Raw genomic sequence first — 23,671 nt, 5'->3', positions numbered from 1 at the left:
GTGAAGATCAAAAACTTGATCGGTTACTATGTTATTGTAAAGAAAGAAAGCTTATTGAATTAATGTTATGGACCATTCTCATTCCCTCCATTCACCATTATGTTACACTTTCAATTACAACCAGACATCAGTTCTTTGACTGTGACAGCCGTTAAAAGGGCCTATTTCAGCACCTTCTTTTCGGGTTTTAGAGCATTTTACTTGCAATTTACGCTAAGAAACCGCTTTTTAAATTCCATTTTGTGTTTTTTTTTCAACAATAATAATTAATTGGTTAGACGTTTTTCGACAGTTTTGTGTTCAGGCACTTAACGCTGCACTCGAATTTAAGGGACCATGTCTTTAGGAAAATCTCTCATATACAATCCATGGTGAATTTTATGCCGTATTTACTTGTCAATATTCCTTTGATTAATTTGTTAAACATACGAGCATTTTTTACTTCTTTCACCACAATCTCTTGGGAGTACTTTCTTGCACTCTCAAAATCAATCTTATCAGTTGCACACCCTCTGAACCCTCACACACACACACACACACGCACACACAAAAAAGACATAGTTTGCAATCCCTTTTTTCGTCACTTGAAATACATATACTCGCATGCCTTGTAAGAAGCCAAGGCATTGAATCTCTGATTAGACTCGGGCTTGACATACCCAACCACTATCGCATTTCACAATGGTGGGAGGGTAATGACCATTTTTTGTGTGAGCTGTGATATGAGGGCAGTCGATCATTGCATGCTTAATTTAATCTCTGTTCTATTTTATTTTTGTTCTGTTCGCCTTTATTGTGAGGGGTAGGGAAAGAAACTGTTATGGTGGGAGATTCAATGCAGCGTTGGACGCAACGCAAATGTACCCGATCGAAGTATTGTCCCAGAGAAAATAATACAATAATAAAATAATATATTCATTGGACTTTGTTATATGCCATTGGTTTTTTGTTTGGAAATTCGTATGTTTTGGACAGTGTTGTCGTATTTCCCATATTAGTGCATTTTTATTTAAAATTTCCCAAATTTCAGGAAATGAAGCTAAGTATTTATTGGGTCACAGCGATCTTCCGGAAGGCAGAATTCAACAAAATTTGAAAAACGGGAAGAGCAAAGTAGTTGCTGCGCTTATACGAACTCAATTACCTCTAAATTCTAACAATATTTTTTTAAATGAACTCCGATGCAAACATCTACATTCAGAAAAAAGTGAACCATCTATGGCACTAAAGCCAATTTAACTCTATTTTTTGCAAACGTTTCCTTGAATTTAATAATGTTTTACGTACGTTAGTTAAATGAACCAAGAAGGGCGAACAAAATACGAGTATACACAAGTGAAGTTTAATTTTTTTTTAATTGTAAATTTTACCAATAATGCGTCATCTTAAACTCTTGCATTCGGCACTAAAGACGTTTTTGTAATATTGAACTCCAATTTTTTTTGTTCATACTATGAAATCGTCGTAAATTTATGTCTAATAAATTTTCTTGGATTTGTCGCAAAATATTTTTTGAAATCAATGTTTAGTTAAACTTTTCCAAAAATTAACCAAAATTTTTTTACTAAGAAAACGGAAATCATCGTAAAAATCGTTCGATAATTTCCTGGGTGGTTTTAGTATTTGTTTTTTAGTGTATCAGTTGTAATGTGTAACACTTCGTGCCAGCTATCCCGTTAAATACTGCACTCGCACTAAAGTAAAACCAAAAATATGACGAACATTTGCATCACTACCTCGAGTATTCCGGCCAATCTCTAGGCGATAGGTTCGAGGTTTTTTGTGTGACGTCTAATTCATTTAACCCAGAATGTCCATCGTATACACATGTATTTTTAAACCCACCACCAAAGGATGGCGGTATTCTAACTTCGTCATTCTGTTCGTAACGCAAAGAAATATTTGTGTGAGACTCCATAATGCATGTATGTTACAGTGAAACCTCTCAAACTTGGACAGTCTGAAAACCGGATACCTCCCAAATGTGGACAGTTATCTGGGACGTTTGCTATATGAACAAATTAATATTAACCTCTCAACACTGGACTCCTTCCAAATGTGGACAAAATATAGGCAACCGTGGATGTCAGCCTTTCTGAGGGTTCACTGTATATTGGTGGTCGTGATGCAATTCTGAGTCGATGTAGCCCTGTAAATCCGTACGCCCGTCTGATGAAATCACACTTTGACTTTTTAACATCTTTAACACCTTAAAGGCTTATTTTTCACCCGATACGTCTAAACTTGATATAAATATTCACCCTTAAGTAACAACACAAAAATCGGCCTTTATCGGTTTATAATTTGACATAACCGATCCCATATAGATCGATCCGCAGTTATGACTTGGCTTATTTTTTTTCCAATACGACTAAAATTTGGAAGATGATGTTATTATTTACCCTAAAGTAACCCAAAACTTGATCTATATCGGTCCATGAATAGATATAGTCCCCTTATAGACCGATCTTCTAAACATACCTGTTGCATTGTTGTCGTCTCTTCTGCTTCGATATACGGTGTCCGTATGAACTACTAAGAAAACGGAAATCATCGTAAAAATCGTTCGATAATTAGATAATTAGAAAAGGGTGATTTTTTAGCCATTATCTGTTTAGCAACACCGGTTTAAACAGCAGATGCATGTTTCATGTTTTGTTTCACTGTCAAAAATCTTCAGTTTGGTATATAGTTTAATCATCAATCGTATTGCTAACGAACAACGCGTGCAAATTATTGAAGATTGTTATGAAAATGTTATATTTGTCTCAATCGGTACGTAAATAAGCAGAACTGCCGATTTTGGAGTGGAGATCAGCCAGAAACATTGCAAAAGCTCCAAATGGGCTGGTGGCATTATTGGACCGTAATTCTTAAAAGATGATGCGAAACGTAACGCAAATATGAATGGTGAGCGCAACCGTGAGATGATATTCAGCTTTGTAACCTTAAATGCAAGTTCTTGACTTGCTTGACGCATGTCACACAGCACGCGTAACAATGGAGTTATTAAGAGGCGAGTCCGGTGAACATTTTATTTCACGTTCGGGACAGCTCAATTGCCGCCCAGATCGTGCGATTTAACTCTTTTAGACTATTTTTGTGGGGCTATGTTACAAAACATTAAAGCATTTATTCGAGAGATAACGGCCGTAAAGAGTATACCAAAATTTTACTAAGCGTATCGACCCTTTGAGGTGTAGTCGCGGTCAACAATTGCATCTTCAAACCTTTAATTATATGGACGGTACTGTCGATTCAACTAAATATTTCATGCTTTTATCTAAAGTTGACGGGTGTTTTTTTGAAAAATTTTCATATAACCCTTTGTAATCGTGTATGCAATCTATGGTGGTGGGTACTTAAGATTCGACCCAGTAGAACTTTCGGATGTATATACTTGTTTTTGTTTTTTTTTTTTCAAAATCATTTATTCGTAATTATATTATTATATTGTTGTTGTTCTTAGTTGTAATTATGATATAAATGATAAATTAATTTGCATGTGCTATAGAGTAATCCACCACCTCCCTCCCCTTTTTATATTATATGACTTATAAAACCCATGACTTGTATGTTTCATTTTTTTCATATGTCATGTGTGTATTTGGGATTTTATAGAAAGAAAAAAACTTTGTATTTTAACTAAAAGTCCATTGATAACAACCAACTTCCAGGGAAACAACTATGGGACATCGAACTTGAAGTCTAACGAGATTATGTGTTGCGTTTTTGTTTTCATTTGAAGACCATACTTCCGTTGTAGTTTTGTTTCATAAAACAAAATGAACAAAAAGCACAATAGAATTTTATATTGTTCTATGGATTTAAGTTACTACCTGAAATCGAAAGTTCTGACTCTGTTCATGTTTCATGCATGCCGTATAATTACTAGGGCAACATATGGAATGAAATCGACGAAATCATGTCATTTACAAAGTAGCCTAAGTCACTAATTGCATGTATTTATTTAGTATTGATTATAACTTTTGAATACCCACTGCAGGTCTATATGGTACAACTGATCGCGCCAAAAGCGACCTGGAATTGTTTTTGATTTGTGAGTCACAATAGCAACTTATTGTGAATACCTTCAATAGAAAATAAATATCTACTATAATGTGAAATAATTAGATTAGATTTTTTCTATAGATTATTAAAACCAATAATTATTTAATTAGCATTTGTCATTCAACCTTTGCGCAGATCACACAGGTTTTTATTAATGGGAATATTTCATTTGATTGCGTTTGGAACACGGGTATCGTAAACTTTGTTCTAATGTTACAGTTTTTTTTAATTTCTTCGAAAACTACAAACTGTTATCACCAAAAAAGCAATTTTGTTAAAAAAATATTTTTGAAATAAAAAAACTATTCCAAAATCACGGTCGATTTCGTTAAACCTACACGCAGAGAAGGAATATGATCACCTCAAACATATTTCAAGAGCAAAATGTTATTTTTATATGGTGACCATGTAACATGTTTGTCACTAAAATGTTATTTTCTCGTCAAATATAACCTGCTTGCCGAAATGAGGTACATGATTTTCGAGAAAATAACATGGTTGCGAAAACCATGTTACATGGTCACCACCCAAAAATAACATTTTGCTCTTAAAACATGTTTGAGGTGATCATATTCCTTCTCTGGGTGTAACTAAGACACACATGACGCCGACCGGTTCTTGCCAATTAACGGCGGCGCTTATATATATTTATTAAGGAAAAATATACAACAATTGTAATATTATCTACATAAAATGACAAAGTTGCGATAGGCGGTAGGAAAAGACTTATTTTCGTGTATTTTTTATGGAGAGCTAAAATTAGTGTCGCTAAAATGACATCTTTTCTAATCCCAGCAAAAAAGAGCTTCCAAGAAAGTAGTTTAGATTCCCAATTTGTGATCCAGAAGTAAAGCAAATTTGGATCATTTCCAATGCATTTTACATGGGCTTGTTATAGGACGTAATTACTCCGTTGTTGAATCCTTTACACGGCTTTAGAAGTTGTGCCTTGGAAGTTCCTTTGAATGAATAAATTAAAAAAAAAAAAACTAAAACAAACTATTTTTTAACCAATTTCGTTTTTTTATCAATATTTTTTATTAAACTTTTTTATTTATGTAATATTTACAATTTGAAAATTTTTTTCGGTCCGCCTGGGGGTTGAACCTGTTGGTCCAAAACAGAACGCCTTAGCACATTCAGCCACGAACGCCCTTGATCACCACGAATACGTCAATTCAAATGTTTGTGATAGTTAGGTTACGTTAGGTTAGGTTAGATGGCAGCCCGATGTATCAGGCTCACTTAGACTATTCAGTCCATTGTGATACCACATTGGTGAACTTCTCTCTTATCACTGAGTGCTGCCCGATTCCATGTTAAGCTCAATGACAAGGGACCTCCTTTTTATAGCCGAGTCCGAACGGCGTTCCAAATTGCACTTAAACCACTTAGAGAAGCTTTGAAACCCTCAGAAATGTCACCAGCATTACTGAGGTGGGATAATCCACCGCTGAAAAACTTTTTGGTGTTCGGTCGAAGCAGGAATCGAACCCACGACCTTGTGTATGCAAGACGGGCATGCTAACCATTGCACCACGGTGGCTCCAAATTTTGTGATAGTTAGGTTAGGTATAGTGGAAGTTCGATATTTGAGGCTCACTTAAACTATATAGTCCATTGTGATACTACAGCGGTGAATTTCTTTCTTATCACTGAGTGCTGCCCGATTATATGTTTAGCTCAATGACTAGGGACCTACTTTTTATAACCCACGTTTAAAAAACTTTTTGTGTTCGGTCGAAACAGGGGTTGAATCCACGACGCCATGCATACGTTTGCTAAATTTCCAATTATACACGATTATTCGCCATCCCAATACCTTTCGTTTAAATTCCAACAACGATATAATCGGACATTTCTAACTCGAGATATAATTTTTTTTTAAGAGCGAAAAACTAAAAATAACGGGATATCTTAAAAATAGTTCCATAAATGTTTTTTTTTAAATTATTTTCGAATTCAGCAGATCAAAATACATAAGGAAAGTCACATCTCAGCAAATGTACATGAAAACAATTTTATTTTGTTAATTAGTGTAATTTGTCACCTATTTTGGTGAAATCTATTCAGATCTTCCTCAAATCGGCACTACTAAGTGGAAAAAAAAAACATTTTACAATTTTACTCAGATTTACATATACATATCATAATGGACTGAATAGTCTAAGTGAACCTAAAACTTAATCGGGCTGCCACTTTAACCTACATATATCTATCGCCCGATAAATCATGAAAGCACATTTGCTTAAAAATAGCTTCAGATTTAAATGTCTCTAATATTATTTTATTAATATTGTGTTTCCTTCCAGGTCATGAGTCGAATTATAGATATAGTCGGCCTCTATTTGAAAGCTCAGTCTGCATCGACAAATTGTAGAAGTTACTTGATAAACCAGATTCTTAAATTAAAGGTAAACCATATGTTTAGGAATTAAACTTCCTTTCAAAGTTGCACTAAGTATAGCGGTGCTATCTTGGGCAAAATGTTGGAATATAGCCCCTATATTGAAGTAAACTCGAAAATTGTAGATAAATGTGTGTGGAGGCGTCGTACAGCTGTTGCCATGCCTATAATTTTTTTACGTCTTTATCCACATAATACCATGTTACGCACTTACATAATGGTAGGTTACCTACATTGCCTTCAGAAATATTGGACTCAAAAAAGCACGTGCACGTTTGGCTATAGTAACCTGTAATCTCATACTACGTGAAGAGGCCAAGTAACCAATAGAAATTTTCTGAAGATTGTAAATACTCCAGGAAATTGCGGTCCATCTAAACTTAATAAGTATACATGATTTATGATGTCCAAACATGAGTTGTCACTCATAATATCTGTGATAAAGAGTATATAATAAAAAGAAGCAGAGGTTACAATAAAACCAGGTGTTAAGGATATATCAAACAAACAGATCGGTGGAACGATGAAGTATAGGTGGTGGGGGTGGGTTCAACAATAAAAATTTGATATGCATATAAAGAGTGATTTTTATAGGAAAACTTTTCAAAATACACATAAAATGTAGAAAAATGAATGAAATCTTTATTATAATCAATAGTACGGCTACGGGGTTTTTTTCCCGGAAATTTCCGGGAATTTGCTTTTTTTCGTTCCCGCTTTCCCGGGAATTAAGTACGGGAATTACCGGGATTTTTTTACAATATTTCATTATTGATCACTATATTACCTATAAGCGATAGTGTTTCCCTTTTGGGAATATTGACCGAATATGTGCATATAGTGACCACGTTTTACCATGATAAAATCGCAATAACCCAATAAACACAGGATGAGCGTTTTTCAAATGCAACAACTTTTCAGTTTGAGGGTAAATATAATTTTCAACATAAATTCAACTTGACCTGAAATTACTTCCAATTTGCGAATTACTTCCAATTTGCCAAAATGTTGACGAAATCTTTGAAAAGGTGTTGAAGATAATATGAGAAAACTTTGACAAAACACTACCTTAAAATGCAACGAAAAAACCATGTGGGTTTCAATACTTATTTGTGCAACGAAGTTCGTGGTCAATTGCAAGAAATAAAAAAAAATGGAAAATTTTAGACAAATAACCAAATAGTTTATAAAATAGGTAAGTGAAAATAAAAAATGAAATAAAACTTTAAGGAAGTCACTAAATGTATATCTATTTGCAGAAAACTAAAATTATGGATTCTACGTTCTTGAAAACATTAAAAAGCTGACCGATGAAAAAATGGTGGACAATTAACTGAAACTGCTTCAAATAGTTTATAATAATTGGTACGTCAATATGAAAAATTAAATCAACACTTTAGAGAAGTCACTAAATCTAAATCTCTTTGCAGAAAACTAAAATCTTTGGATGCTACATTCTTGCAAACATTAAGAAGCTGGCCAATGAAAAATGAGTGGCTTATCGACAAGAAAAAGTTTCCAGAAACATTACAAGTGCAACCAATTAAAATTGTTAAAAACAAGAAATTATTGAAATCAACAACTTCTGGATGAAAATGTGCATCACATCGTCAGTTTAATTCATATGATATTATCAGTTAAAAATGGATATTTTGTGAATTCCTTCTGCTGGAAATCAATTCTAACACGCGGTCCAGTACATTCCTAATTTCAAATTGCCCGCATGTTAATAAATTTTAATGCTGTTTTATGACACCAAAAGGAAGGAAAGCGAATTATCAATGCTAAAGTGTTTACTAATAATGTTTAAGATATTTAAAGCAAAGACAATAAACTCTAGGAAGATAGGAAATTGGCTACTGAGGAGATCAAACCATTTACCGTGTTAGTTTCATACTCGAACCAAACGCGTATACGACAAGTATTGACATAGCATTAAAATGCAAATAAAAATAAATTAAGTGCACGAAATAAATTTCCATAAAGGGGAAAATGTAATTTTTTTGTTGTAGCCTAAAATTTAACATTGTTTCATTAAGAAAATTAAGTTTTTCATTTAAAAAATTAAAACCAAAAATAAATAAAAAAATTACAAACATGTATGGAACTAACATGGTAAATGCAACATTTGGTATGACGCAAGCCAATTTCCTATCTTCCTCAAGTTTATTGTCTTTGATTTAAAGTTTTGTTGTTTGTTTTTTTGTTCTTATTTGTTGATATGTTTAATAAGATTATTATTTATCAATTGGTATTGTAGTGTATTATGTAGTGTAGTGTATTATTATATATTTTATTTTGATGAAAATGAATAAATTATACAAAATTCATAGAATTTTGGCTTTGACTTTCAATTTGAAGTGGGGATATCATTCATACAAATTTAGGTTGAAAAGTATTTGCAACGATGTTAATTTTGAATTTGACTCGCATCGAAAATTGTTTGACAAATTATTGAGTAGCGTTGCATTTCAATTTGAGGATAACACTTGAGATATTATTGCTAATGTGTTGAATTTCACTGTTGAGGGTAATGTCTGTTTTTTGTTGAGAACGCGATTTTCTCAACAATTTCTCAACTTGAATATTACCCTAATCCTTTGAAAAAATGTTTGAAAAATTGTTGAAATTTAGCATTTTTCAAACGTTTGTGTTTATTGGGAAGTTTCTTTCATTTCCAAACAGTTCTTTAATGTTCAAAAAATCCCTCTATACTAATAGTATGCTTCCGAAAACTATACCCAAAGAGACTGTCTTAACCATTGTAAAAAAATGTTTGTATTACAAAATATGATTTATAGCTTATGTAAGAGATCAACAGAATATATATTTTTAGTTGTTCAGGTAGTGCCTTATAACCATAGCTTTAGGTGATTTCTAATTTATTCAAATGTCTAAATGTATGCCACATGTAATGTATGCCACTGTAATAACCGTGCACAAATTGGTCCATAACGGTCCATAATTATATATAGCCCCCATATAAACGGACCTTCAAATTTCCAACGCAACCTGTTGGAGGAGAAAAGTTCATCCCTCGTATTTGGAATTTGGCTCTCTAATAGCCATTGCCATTCATAATTATTTATATACTTTTCTATATAAAGTCATCAAAAACTAAAGAGACATAACATACATAGGTGTTTATTCTCCCTTTTTTATCTAACTTAGACCCCATATGGACTAGAATATAATTTAGAAGACAGTGTTAAGAAGGTTTAATATACCTTGCTATCGGTAACTGTTAGCACAGCCCTATTAATTCGATTGTAGGTGACACTCTTTTGTGAAACTTTCTACGTAATCCATGGTGGAGAATACATAGGATTCGGTCTGTCCGAACTTACAGCCGTATATACTTGTTTCTCCTTTGAGAGGGTGTAATTTCGTGAGTTGTAGTTAAAAAGTACACCAGGGCATTTCTTGGTGTTAACAACGTTTTGTGTAAATTTCAAAAGTTTACTTATTTTTCTGTGTACCTTTTGTAAAGGTCATAACATTTTTCCATGGTAACCATGTTCTTTTATAAAAATAAATTCTTTTAATCAATATCATAAATTCTTAAATGACAACCACGACATTTTTTACCACATGGTCGCCACAAAAAAGCTCAAATCCTATTTTGCTCCTCGAATATGATGGTCACAACCATGTTATTACAAATGCAAATGCATTCATCTAAGATCGGACATTAATAGGATAATAAAATAAATATGACCTGTGTATATTAAAACGCCTCCATTTATTTTGCAAAAAAAAAAATAGTTAAAATTTTTTTATAAACACTTAGATAAGTTAACCTTTTTCAGTTTACGAAAATTTAATTCTATCGTCGGAATATGTGTAGTAACGTTTTTATACCCTTCACCACTACTGTGGTACAGGGTATAATAAGTTTGTGCATTTGTGGAAAAGTCTGAGACCCATCGTTTAGTATACCGATCGTCTTAGAATTAAATTCTGAGTCGATTTAGCGATGTCCGTCTGTCTGTTCATGTATATTTGTGCGCAAAGTACAGGTCGCAGTTTATCGTCCTTTTTTTGGAACAAAGACAATCGCTATTAATTTTGGAAAAAATCGGTTCAGATTTAGATATCGCTGTCATATATATTTATCCCCGATCTGGTCATAATTGGCGTGTTTATCAACCGATGTTCTTCAAATTCTGTACATCCGAATATTTTATGAGTCTCGAAGAACTTGCAAAATATCGGCCAGATTTAGATATAGCTCCTATATATATCTTCGTCCGATTTCGACTCATATGGCAACAGAGGCCAAAATTTACCACCGATTTTCTTGAAATTTTGCACAGAGAGTACACTGTTGGAAACATATGTTTTTCATATGTTCCGATATAAACAAAATGTGTTTCGGGCACAATTTTTAAACACAATATATTTAAGTGCAAACGTGTAATGTTCCTAAACTAACATTAAATGTGTGGGACACATATGTTAGAATATATTATGTTTGGGGCATGAATGTTTCATAAAAATAATATGTGTGAATGTAAACATATATAAAATTACAAATTTCGAGTAAACATATATATGTTGTGATATTTTATTCAGAGAGAGACGTAGAGAGAATATAAAGAAATAGAGATGGATACCGGGAGGGTTGACGAAAGATATCAACATAACACAACGAGAGAATGAAAAGAGAGCCATTTTTGTGAAACCGCTAGTATGTTGTTTCGGAAAACTGTTTTATGATAAGGCCCAAAATTTGATATGCTTAAGTCTAAATATTATTTAATTAAATATTAAATAAATATTATTAATTAATATTAGAATGAGTATTCGGAGTAAAGAGAATAGACATTCGGAACCAAGAGAATAGACATTTGAAAAAAACAGCATGTGTTTTCGCCTTGAGAACAGCATTTTATGCCTGTGTGGACATGTGTTTTGTTTATCATTTTGGCATTATGGGCACAATGTTTTTCTTGGGATCGTTAAAGGAAATCGGAACGTACGAGGAGTAAATCAAAATATTCAGGCAAAGGAAATTAAAAAAAAAAAAAAAACGTTGGAAAATATACAAAAATTACAAAGGGATCTTCATAAAAATAACGAAAGGGCACTATACTCTTTTTAGAGTTAGGACAGTAAAATGAAAAAAGGAGGAAAAAGTGAAAAATTAAACAGTAAAATGTATAAAAACAAAGTTTAGTTCCTTTTTATTAATAAGTAGTCCTCATTTGTGAAAATTCACCCGGAAAATATTTTTCAAATTTCCACTTTCTGAAATACTTTTCTAATGAAATTATTTCGAATTTGAATAGTACGCACTAAGACCTATCAAATGGTGGTAGTTTCGTTTTGGAACCCCGAAGGGTTTCGGCACAGTGGCCTCATTTGTGAAAATTCACCCGGAAAATAAATTTCATATTTCCGCTTTCTGAAATACTTTTCTAATGAAATTATTTCGAATTTGGATAGTACTAAGACCTATCCAATGGTGGTAGTTTCGTTTTGGAACCCCGAAGGGTTTTCGCACAGTGGCCTCGTTGATGTAAATTAACTCTGAAAATATTTTTCAATTTTCCGCTTTCTGAAATACTTTTCTAGTGAAATTATTTCCAATTTGAATAGTACGCACTAAGACCTATCCAATGGCGGTAGTTTCGTTTTGGAACACCGAAGAGTTTTGGCACAGTGGCCTCATTTGTGAAAATTCACCCGGAAAATATTTTTCAAATTTCCGCTTTCTGAAATATTTTTCTAATGAAATCATTTCGAATTTGAATAGTACGCACTAAGACCTATCCAATGGTGGTAGTTTCGTCTTGGAACCCCGAAGGGTTTTCGTACAGTGGCCTCGTTGATGTAAATTAACTCTGAAAATATATTTCAATTTTCCGCTTTCTGAAATACTTTTCTAATGAAATTATTTCGAATTTGAATAATACGCACTAAGACCTATCCAATGGTGGTAGTTTCGTTTTGGAACCCCGAACGGTTTTGGCACAGTTGTCCCTTTTTTGTTAAACAACATTTTAATTTTGCCGGTTTCTAAATTATTGTTGTGAGAAATTTGTTCGAATTAAGGATACTTAGGTCCGTCTTTAACGAATTCTATCAAATTCCATTTAAAAATTCTTAGCGTTTTCAAGAAAATGATATATTTGTAAAGTTAAATTCGAATTTAAATAATTAAATTCGAATTTAAATAATTAAATTCGAATTTAAAATTACATACAAGGTGCTGGTTTATGTCTCGGCTAAGGCCTCTGCCGCAATTTTAAATTCGAATTTATCTTCACGCACATAAACTTTTTGGTGTTCGGTCGAAGCAGGAATCGAACCCACGACCTTGTGTATGCAAGGCGGACATGCTAACCATTGCACCACGGTGTCTCCCGTGGTGCAATGGTCACATGCTGACCACTGCTCCACGTGGTCAACAAATGTATGTTTCTGTTAAATAATGTTATGTTTGCATGGACTCGTGGGCGCTGCAAACTATGCTATATAAATGTAAATTATAACGATAATTGTCTACTGGTGACTATAACAGCTATGTAGCCCAGTGGATAGTGTGTTGTCTTACAATGGTACTCGGTTCGTATGGTACTCGGTTCGATTCTCCGTCCAGGCGAAAGGTAAAATTTAAAAAATTTATAAAATAGAATAATATCTTCAACATTATTTGTATTACAGAAAAAGGTGCCAAGAACTAAAAAATTTCGTGGAAGTGAAAATTATGTGAGGGAATGAGAACAATCTTCTTTGGGGAAAATTCTTCCAAGCATATAAAATTTTGGACTCAAAATGCTTCCAAACATATAATATGTTCACATAAAAGAAACATGTTAATGTTTCGGCAGTATCCAATAATATATGTGCTTCCTGCAAAATATGTTTAGAACATATGTTAGAGAAACGATTTTTTTGAGGGTGTAGAATTAACATTCTACCAATGGTTGGTAAATGTGATTGAAATCGGTTCAGATTTAGATATAGCTCCCTATATATCATTCGTCCGATTTGCACTTATATGGCCTCAAAAGCCAGAGTTTTGCACTGACTTGCTTCAAATTTTTCACAAGGAGTACACTGTTAGAAAAATATGTTTTTCATATGTTCCGATATAAACAAAATGTGTTTCGGGCACAATTTTTAAACACAATATATTTAAGTGCAAACATGTAATGTTCCTAAATTAACACAAAATGTTTGGGACACATATGTTAATATGTTAGAATATATTATGTTTGGGGCATGAATGTTTCATAAAAATAATATGTGTGTATGGAAACATATATAAATTTACAAATTTCGAGTAAACATATATATGTTGTGATACTTTATTCAGAGAGCGACAGAGAGAGAGAGTTAGTATAGAGAAAGAAATAGATATGGAAACCTGGAGGGTTGAATAAAAAATATCAACATAACACAGCGAGAGAATGAAATGAGAGCAATTTCTGTGAATGTATGTTGTTTCGGAAAACTGTTTTATAATAAGGCCAAAAATTTGGTATGCATATGTCTAAATATTATTTAATTTGAATAGTAGAATGAGTATTCGGAATAAAGAGAATAGATATTCGGAACCAAGAGAATAGACATTTGAAAAAAAAAACAGCATATTTGTATTACAGAAAAAGATGCGTAGAACTCAAAAATTTCGTGGAAGCGAAAATTATGTGAGGGAATGAACATAATCTTCTTTGGGGAATTCTTCCAAGCATATACTATTCTTGGACTCAAAATGCTTCCAAACATATAATATGGTCACATAAAACAAACATATTAATGTTTCGGCGGTATCCAATAATATATGTGCTTCCTGCAAAATATGTTTGGAACATATGTTAGAGAAGCGATTTTTTTTGAGGGTGTACGTTTAATAGTATCCGTAAATGTGCCAAATTTGTTTGAATTCGTTCAGATTTAGATATAGCTCCCTTATATACATATTTCGTCCGATTAACACTCATATGACCACGGGGGCCAATGTTATACTCCCATTTACGTGAAATTTTGCAGGGATTGCAGAATTATTATTCCAACTATGCATGCCAAATTTATTCAAAATCGGATCAGATTATTCATAGCTCCCATATAAACGTACACCAGAGTTGGGGAAATATGGTAGACTGTTTCATATTTTAGACCCATTTTCAATTGGATTTTCCTCCAATTGATTGGATAGTTTCCACAGAGAATATATTTAATATGATATTTAAGTGTGTCAAGTTTGATCTAATTTGGTTCAGATTTAGATAAAGCCTCCATATATTCGTTTTTCCCGTTTATACAAATATGGCCAAAACTCCCACACTTTACACAAAATTCTGTGATGATTTCCCCATATCTTAGTCATATCCTACACACTTTAATGTCAGAATTTCCACAGAACGGTTGAGTTTTAAATAAGGCTCCAAGTCGCCCGACTTGACCAAATAATATATCACAACCCACACTTGACCACATATCTTGGCGAGATCTAACCAATATCCTTGTAAAATCGCCACTGATGAGTAGCAAAAATTCTAAATATTACTAAAATTGTCCTATATACATATGTATCGCGTGATAAATCATAAATGCTCTTTTGTACAATTGCATTAAAATTTCTTCCCATATTTTTGTTTTACTAACATTGTGTTTCATCCCAGTACGTTAGCCGGTTTAAATTTTAATTCTAGAGTTTTTGTAGAAGTACAAAAAATTGTCTCTATTAAAAGTATTTGTATCTGGAAATGCAAACCTTTATATAGCTCCCAGCAAATTTGAAGTAGTTGAGTTGGTAACACAAATGTTTGTCTACATAGTGGTGAAGGGTATAATATAGTCGGCTCCGCCCGAATTTAGACTTTACTTACTTGTTTTTTATTGTATTAGATATTATTTCAATTTGGCGAGGTTGAGTAAATATAATAATGGATAACAAGTGTTTATTATATGTCAGAACATCTAAAAAAAAAAATATTGTAGATAGATATGCTTATACATATATTAATCACTAAGTAGGGTTCTAATAAAACGAGTAGATATTTCGGTGAAATCCATCTGTGTTTACCTACATTATTTACGCTATTTGTGATAAGGCTCACATTTTGCCACCAAATGGCATTATTTAATAAAACATTTGCTAACTGGAACAATACAAAATCAAGCCAAGCGGGAAAAACTGAAAATATAACTTGAAATAATATTTAATGAATCATATAGCTGAACAATGAGTTTAGAATCTCAAGGACTAATGTCTGTATTTTCATAGGAAATTAAATAAATTCTATTAATCAAATATTGACTATATTCATCCATCTATGTAGAATTCGAATTGTAGACCAAAGCGAAATATCCAGGTTAATAAAACAACTAGCTATGGAATCCACTATGGATAACTTTTAATGTGAAAATATCAAATTTGGCATCTCTATTTTGATTAAATTAAACTGCGAAACTTAATGCAATTTGCTGACATCGGCAAAAGCGGCTTCCGATGGTGGTATGGAAGCGTGTTCAAGAGAGATTTTTATTTTGTTTAGTATTGTATTCTGCTGGCAGAAATGAGAGAGATTAGCGGCCAGGCACCATTCTGTACAGTGTACAGAGAGAGCAGAACAGTGTCAGACATAACATACTGAACTATAAAAACACATCAATATTTTCACAATTCCATCATTAATTATTACAAAACCAACGTTATACTCGAAAAAGGAAATTGCTCCTTTACCCTCTTTCAAAGAATGGTTATACAGAAGGTAAAGGATATAAGTACATCTCATATATGAAAAAACGCATAAGAAAAGATTTATGAAAAGGAAAAATGTTTTGTATAAGAAATATGTTTATAAAATACTGGTATAAGAACAAGTTGACAATCACGGCAGATAACAATCTTGTTAACGATATACAAAAACTTTTTCTGTTGTTTTGATTCCAGCTTAAAACAAACAGAGGAAAGGTATATTTATCAAATTTATTTGGGCGAAAACCTACACCCTCAAAAAATCGCTTCAGTAACGTATTCTCCCAAACACATTCTGCTTCAAGGATATACATTTTCAGGATTGGTCCAAACAAAATATTTTTTTTTTATTCTTCAAACATAAAAAACTTTTAATGAAATTTTCTTTGTGTGCAAATATTTTTAAGGGCCAATTGCTTGCTTCCATTTTTTTTATACTTTCAGCATACCCCTTGGTCTTTTTTCTAAACACCTATATGTTCATAGGAAATTTCTAAATTAATATATGTTTGTTATATCCCAACAAAAAAGTAGTGAAAATGTTCTTTTTGGATCCCGAAGTAGTTCATATTTGGCGCAGAAGTGATGAATTTAATATGGACGGATGTCCACCGTTTCAACAGCCGTTGCACTAAATTTGCATCACTTCTTGCGGTGTGATCCGAATTGCGTTTTTTGGATGTTCATTACAAAATTTTGTCAAATTATTTTGCCAAATAAATACCTTTTTTTAATATTTTTTATGAGTTTTAATGCATTATAACGCTTTTTTGACCTACAATATTATGAAAATTCGCAATATTTCTTGATTGCATTTAGCATTTTTCGTCAAAATTTAAATAATTTGTACAATTTTATTAACTCTTATTTTGTTTTTAACCTTTTTGAAACAAACAAAAGATAAAATTACCCATTAAAAATAAGAAAAAAAGCGAGTTATAAAAAGTTCAATTAAAAGAATTTCTTGTGTAGTTAAACTAAAAAACATATTTGGGAGTGCATCTTCTGGAAGTGCGTAACAAACATAATATGTTCTAACATATTTACATATATGTCGCAAATATGTTATGTTAGTTTATGAACATTATATGCTTGTACTTGTACTAAAAATAATGTGCTAAAAATTTGACTTCCAAACATATAATTTTTACGTTCGTGTATAGACAGCAAAATGGTTATACACAAAAACGACACCTGTATAATACGTTTGTTTTGTAATGCATTTATATCGGCTAAAAGACTTTTAAAAAGGTAGATTGTCTAATGACGATAAAATCTGAGACAGCACCCTCAAAAACAATTGCTTCTCCAGCATATGTTCCAAACATATTTTTTTTATTTACACATTTATATATATACTATATCAAATTTTTATAATGAAACATCGAAATATGGGTTATTAAAGATTTACAGTCAGAAACAGTGCTTGATATAAACGAAATGGACTGAGCTTTTGATTAAAATATTATTTTTTTTTATTGGAAAAATAACAATTTTGTAATAAAAAAACTGTTTTTGGTATAAAAGTTTGAAATTTTGGAAGCAATTCAAAAACTCTAACAAAAGAAGAACGTGGAGTCGTTCTAAAATGACCCTGTTTTGCCTTTGATATTTCTTTAATAGTTCATTTTAAAGAAAATAAACTTATTCTATTGTTTTAGCTGCAAAACTCGAACGTAATGCCAGCTTTTATATTTGAAGGTGTCCTTCAAGTCCTCTTGGACTACTTATTAATAAAGGGGAACTAAACTTTGTTCTTATACATTTTAGTGTTTAATTTTTCACTGTTTCCTCCTTTTTTGTTCATTTTACTGTCCCAACTCTAAAAAGAGTAGTGCTCTTTCGTTATTTTTATGAAGATCCCTTTGTAATTTTTGTATATTTTCCACAGTTTCTTTTTTAATTTCCATTGTCTGAATATTTTGACTTACTCCTCGTACGTTCCGATTTCTTTTAACGAACCAAGACAAAATTTTTGCCCATAATACCAAAATGATAAACAAAAGACATGTCCACAAATACATAAAATGCTGCTTTCAAGGCGAAAACACATGCTGTTTTTTTTTCAAATGTCTATTCTCTTGGTTCCGAATGTTTATTCTCTTTACTCCGAATACTCTTTGTAATATTCAAATTAAATGATATTTAGACTTAAGCATATCAATTTTTTGGCCTTATCATAAAACAGTTTTCCGAAACAACATACAAGCGGTTTCACAGAAATTGCTCTCTTTTGATTCTCCCGCTGTGTTATGTTGATATCTTTCGTCAACCCTCCCGGTTTCCATCTCTATTTCTTTCTCTATACTCTCTCTCTCTCTCTCGCTCTCTGAATAAAATATCACAACATATATACGTTTACTCAAAATTTGTAAATTTATATATGTTAACATTCACACATATTATTTTTATGAAACATTCATGTCCCAAACATAATATATTCTAACATATTAACATATGTGTCCAAACATTTAGTATTAGTTTAGGAACATTACATGTTTGCACTTAAATATATTGTGTTTAAAAATTGTGCCCGAAATACATTTTGTTTATATCGGAACATATGAAAAACATATTTTTCTAACAGTGATGGAAATCAATTTATAAAATCAGAGAAATAAATCATTCGTTCAAAGAAAAACGTATTGTATGAAAAAAACGATAACGAACGAAACTAAATACATTTTGGAAAGAACAACCGGATTTTGTTAATTTATTTTACTTTTTGTCGAAATTTTTGTTGTTATTTACATTTTTATCCAAAATGTTATAAAACTAAAATATGCTATTATTTTATTTTCTATATGAAACCGAATTTTTATAAAATATGTTCCTAAAAGAATGAATTTACTTTTTTACTATATGAATTTACTATTTACTCTTTTAAAAAATATTTACCTATAAGAAAACACACTTTACGACACGACGCTATCAGTTGTACAATATTTAAAACAAAGCAGGGTAAAACTCTGGCTTATGGAGCATATAAGTACATATCGGACGAAAGATATATGGGAGCTATATCTAAATATGTACCTATTTCTTCCAAAATCAATAGGGTTCTATTCTGACCCAAAATAGATACTAAATTTGAAGTTGATTTGTTGAAGTTGAACTGCGACCTAATCTTTGATTACAAAAACATATAACATCAATGTAAACGGGGTCCAAATGGATTTTGTGGAAATAATTCTGCAGTTTTTGAATGGATTAACATTTGTTGTATGACACCTATTGGGTCCAAATTCGGCTTAGCTTATAAATCGATTTCCACGAGGTTTTATGAAAAGAACTCGCAAAACCCAACACAGAAAAAGGTAAAATGATCTAAATTTCACTCTACATATTTTTATTTCATTTCGTCGATTAACAGATATTCGTTATAATAATTACAAATTTCGTTAAATTAATAAATTTATTTCAATGTTTCAAATTTAGTGACACATTTCGTTAATATAAAGAAGTTTTCTCTACCAGTGTATTAATGTTATAAACCAGCAAACCATGTTCGGAATATATGAAGCCTATGATCATATAATATTGGCCTACATATAATATCTAGTAACAATAACAACGTTAAGGAACTTTTTAAATAAACTAAACTAAATACACTAATAAACTAAAAATCAATTTTATCCACCACTGTAAATGTGTAGGTCAAACACACGCACTCACACTTCATAAACATCCTATGGTTCACTCTCACTTCTCATTAAGGTTATGATAAGGGGTGTACTGGGGGTCGGTCGGTGGGTCACTAACTCATATAATCGAATTGGATGTTGAGATGACTCCCAAAGATTCGAAAGACGTAACGTATAAAGAGAAGATAAGAAATGACATGAGGCGAGCTGTTGTCTACATCAAAACCATCTACATACAGTGTAAATAACAAAAACATATATTGTATAATGGGCCCATGTTTACAATTATAAAAATCCTTTTTGCCCACAAATTCTCGGTAATTGTGACACTCACTTTCTTTACGTGGTTACACGACAGGACTCTCCGCTCGGCCTTACATCGATTTTTTGCACATTTCGATTGTTAAATGTGGCAACCTGGTTGGCTAGTTTTGTGCCCTGTTTTTGTTTTAGGGGTTGTTTACTTTTTTATACAATTTTTCGTTTTGTATTTTATTAAGATAGGCATTTTCGTTACAAAGTTTTCAACTTCACTTTTGTATTAAATAGATTTTCTTTATTTTTGCACTTTCTGTTTGCTTTATATTTATTTTTTGTTTGTTTGCACAACTTTGCTACTTTCTACATTCTGAAGAAATACAAATGTTGCCATTCACACATCCATCCTTTGGAAAAGAGAGCACAATATTTTGTATTTTTGTTGTTGTTTTTTTTTTAGTTTCGCGCTATAAAGAATAATTATGGCTATGCTTGTGCGTTGTTATAATTATTTTTAATTTGTTTTCTTATTTATAATATTTTTAGCATAGCATCAAAATCGCATTGACAATAACCAGCACACTCCACCTCGACCATCTACTTTGAATGCTTAAGCCTTTGCTACTAACTATGGCAACTATCACAGCGACCGGCAACGTCTGGCGGCTGGCTGCAGCAACGACTAAAGAAATAAACCCCCATATGGGCCAGCAATATATGCTCCTCTCTCTTGTATTCTGCCATTAATTGAATACTCCCCTAAGTTTAGCAGTCGGCTGCGTTCTGACGTCTATAGTTGTTTTCATTTCATTGATATTATTCGCTGCTGCCTCGCTCTGTTAGAATGAACAGATGTTCACATGCTCTCGCAAATACTCTGCGACAGAGAATATACTCTCCTCGCGGTGTTTGTGGTAGATTGGCAGGGTTGTCAACCACTGTATAGGTTTTTATGGTGAAAATAACCCAAGCTCAATGCACAACCAAAGGCAAGGGACCAATGCATCGTATGTATATGTATAAGAGTGGGTGACAAAATCGACAATAGCGTTATCAAAAACAAAAAATTCTTACATTGACTTTCAACATTGTTTGGCTTTACATTTTGATATAGGATGATATGACGAAGGAAAAAAGCTGGGTAAGTTACTTATACATATTAACCCTGTGCTAAGACTATCGATGCTTGATTTTATTTTCAATCTAAAAATTTGTTTTCATCGAGTGTGAAATTAGTTTAAGTTCTAAAATCTTAAATTTCAGTTATAATGATAACAGTTTTATGCACGATACAATTAATAACGCCTTCAAATAGATCATCAGTGATGCCAAATTAATATAATTTCTAACACCCCAGTTCCCATCAATAAATCTATTGAGAAACCTTTAAAGTTTTATAAACAATATGTACTTTTGTTAATAACATATAAAATCCAATAATAGATTGATAGAAAATAACTAAAAATATAATAATTTTGTTCAAAGTTAATGTTTTTTAAAAGTACTAACAAATATAATTGAATACTTAAAACATATTTTCATCGAATAATGTTATATAACTTTGTTCTTCATCCTCTGGGAAGATTTTATATAGTACTCTGATTTTCATATGTTTCATTAGAAATTATTTTTACACAAATTTTATTGGTAATTTGACTATCAAAACAGCAACAACTTTCATAGTTTGATCCATATTTGATATGAACTAAAGTATTTATTGTATTGAGACATATTCTATGCCTTCTTTTATTTAAAAAAAAAGTACAAAGTGCTAAACATTCTCTCCACTTTCGCATTAGAATATGGATAACTTAAAATATCTATTACGGAGCTAGATAATTTTTAATATCCAATTTATACCTATATCAATCCAATATATATATATATATATATATATATATATATATATATATATATATATATATATATATATATATATATATATATATATATATATATATATATATATATATATATATATATATATATATATATATATATATATATATATATATATATATATATATATATATCAGATCACTTTTGATATCAAATCTTGGACTCTAAAGACTATACTCCCAGATTAAAATTCTAGAGACTCTTGAAATAGCAAATTTCATTCGATCCGAATGAAATTTTGTACGTGATATTAGTAATGAATTCTGTGACAAATTTCAAAATATGATTTTCATAAGACTATGTTAAATAAATTTGTCGACATTAAATATGGAAGTATTCTCGAGTATATATTTTAATATTTGAAATCGCTTTTTTAATTAGAAATAACTCTACAAATGAATGGATAAAAATATCAACTTTTTTAGAAAAATATTATTTTTTTTTTCTTTGTGTGAAAGCTGAAGGGTTTTCCTCTAAGTTGCAAGTTTGCTGTTTTATATATTAAGTGTCGCGAGTGAAGCGAGACAAATTTTAATGCAATTGTACAAAAGAGCATTTATAATTTATCAGGCGATACATGTATTCGAGATATAGGACAATTTTAGTAATATTTAGAATTTTTGCTACTCATCAGTGGCGATTTTACAAGGATATTGGTTAGATCTCGCCAAGATATGTGGTCAAGTGTGGGTTGTGATTTATTTTTTGGTCAAGTCGGGCGATTTGGAGCCTTATTTAAAACTCAACCGTTCTGTGGAAATTCTGACATTACAGTGTGTAGGATATGACTAAGATATGGGGAAATCATCACATAATTTTGTGTAAAGTGTGGGAGTTTTGGCCATATTTGTATAAACCGGAAAAACGAATATATGGAGGTTTTATCTAAATCTGAACCAAATTAGATGAAGCTTGACACACTTAAATATCATATTAAATATATTCTCTGTGGAAACTATCCAATCAATTGGAGGAAAATCCCATTGAAAATGGGTCTAAAATATGAAACAGTCTACCAAATTTCACCAACTCTGGTGTACTTTATATGGGAGCTATGAATAATAGCTGAACCGATTTCAAACAAATTTCTGTGCAAAATTTCACGAAAATCGGTAGTAAATTTTCGCCTCTGTTGCCATATGAGTCGCAATCGGACGAAGATATATATGGGAGCTATATCTAAATCTGGCTGATATTTTTCAAGTTCTTCGAGACTCATAAAATATTCGGATGTACAGAATTTGAAGAACATCGGTTGATAAGCACGCCAATTATGACCAGATCGAGGATAAATATATATGACAGCTATATCTAAATCTGAACCGATTTTTTTCCAAAATCAATAACGATTGTCTTTGTTCCAAAAAACAACCCTTATAAAAATATTACTGTTTAATTTTTCACTTCTTCTCCCTTTTCATTTTACTGTCTCTCAACTAGTATAGTACCCATTCGTTATTTTTTATGAAGATCCCTTTTGTAATTTTTATATATTTGCCACAGTTTTTTTTTTTTTAATTTTCTTTGTGTGAATATTTTGACTTACTCGTCGTACGTTCCGATTTCTTTTGGCGGACCAAGAAAAAACATTGTGCCCATAATGTTAAAATGGTAAACAAAACACATGTCCCCAAAGACATAAAATGCTGCTCTAAAAGCAAAATCACATGTTGTTTTTTT

At 31.8% G+C, this 23,671-nt stretch overlaps 1 protein-coding gene across 3 annotated transcripts in view; it reads right to left on the bottom strand.

Annotated features, from left to right (window-relative positions):
• Positions 1 to 20,762, bottom strand: part of C1GalTA (Glycoprotein-N-acetylgalactosamine 3-beta-galactosyltransferase 1) — a 62,033-nt gene extending 41,271 nt beyond the window's left edge. For all 3 annotated transcript variants that reach the window (XM_075295270.1, XM_075295271.1, XM_075295269.1), the window contains exon 1: positions 20,169 to 20,762. The gene's annotated coding sequence lies outside the window, so the exon portion shown is untranslated. The remainder of the gene's footprint in view (positions 1 to 20,168) is intronic.
• Positions 20,763 to 23,671: the final 2,909 nt, after the last annotated feature.

This window comes from Haematobia irritans, chromosome 2 (assembly GCF_050003625.1).
Source record: "Haematobia irritans isolate KBUSLIRL chromosome 2, ASM5000362v1, whole genome shotgun sequence".
NCBI classification, from domain to species: domain Eukaryota; kingdom Metazoa; phylum Arthropoda; class Insecta; order Diptera; family Muscidae; genus Haematobia; species Haematobia irritans.
This window is presented reverse-complemented; position numbering and strand designations above follow the sequence as displayed.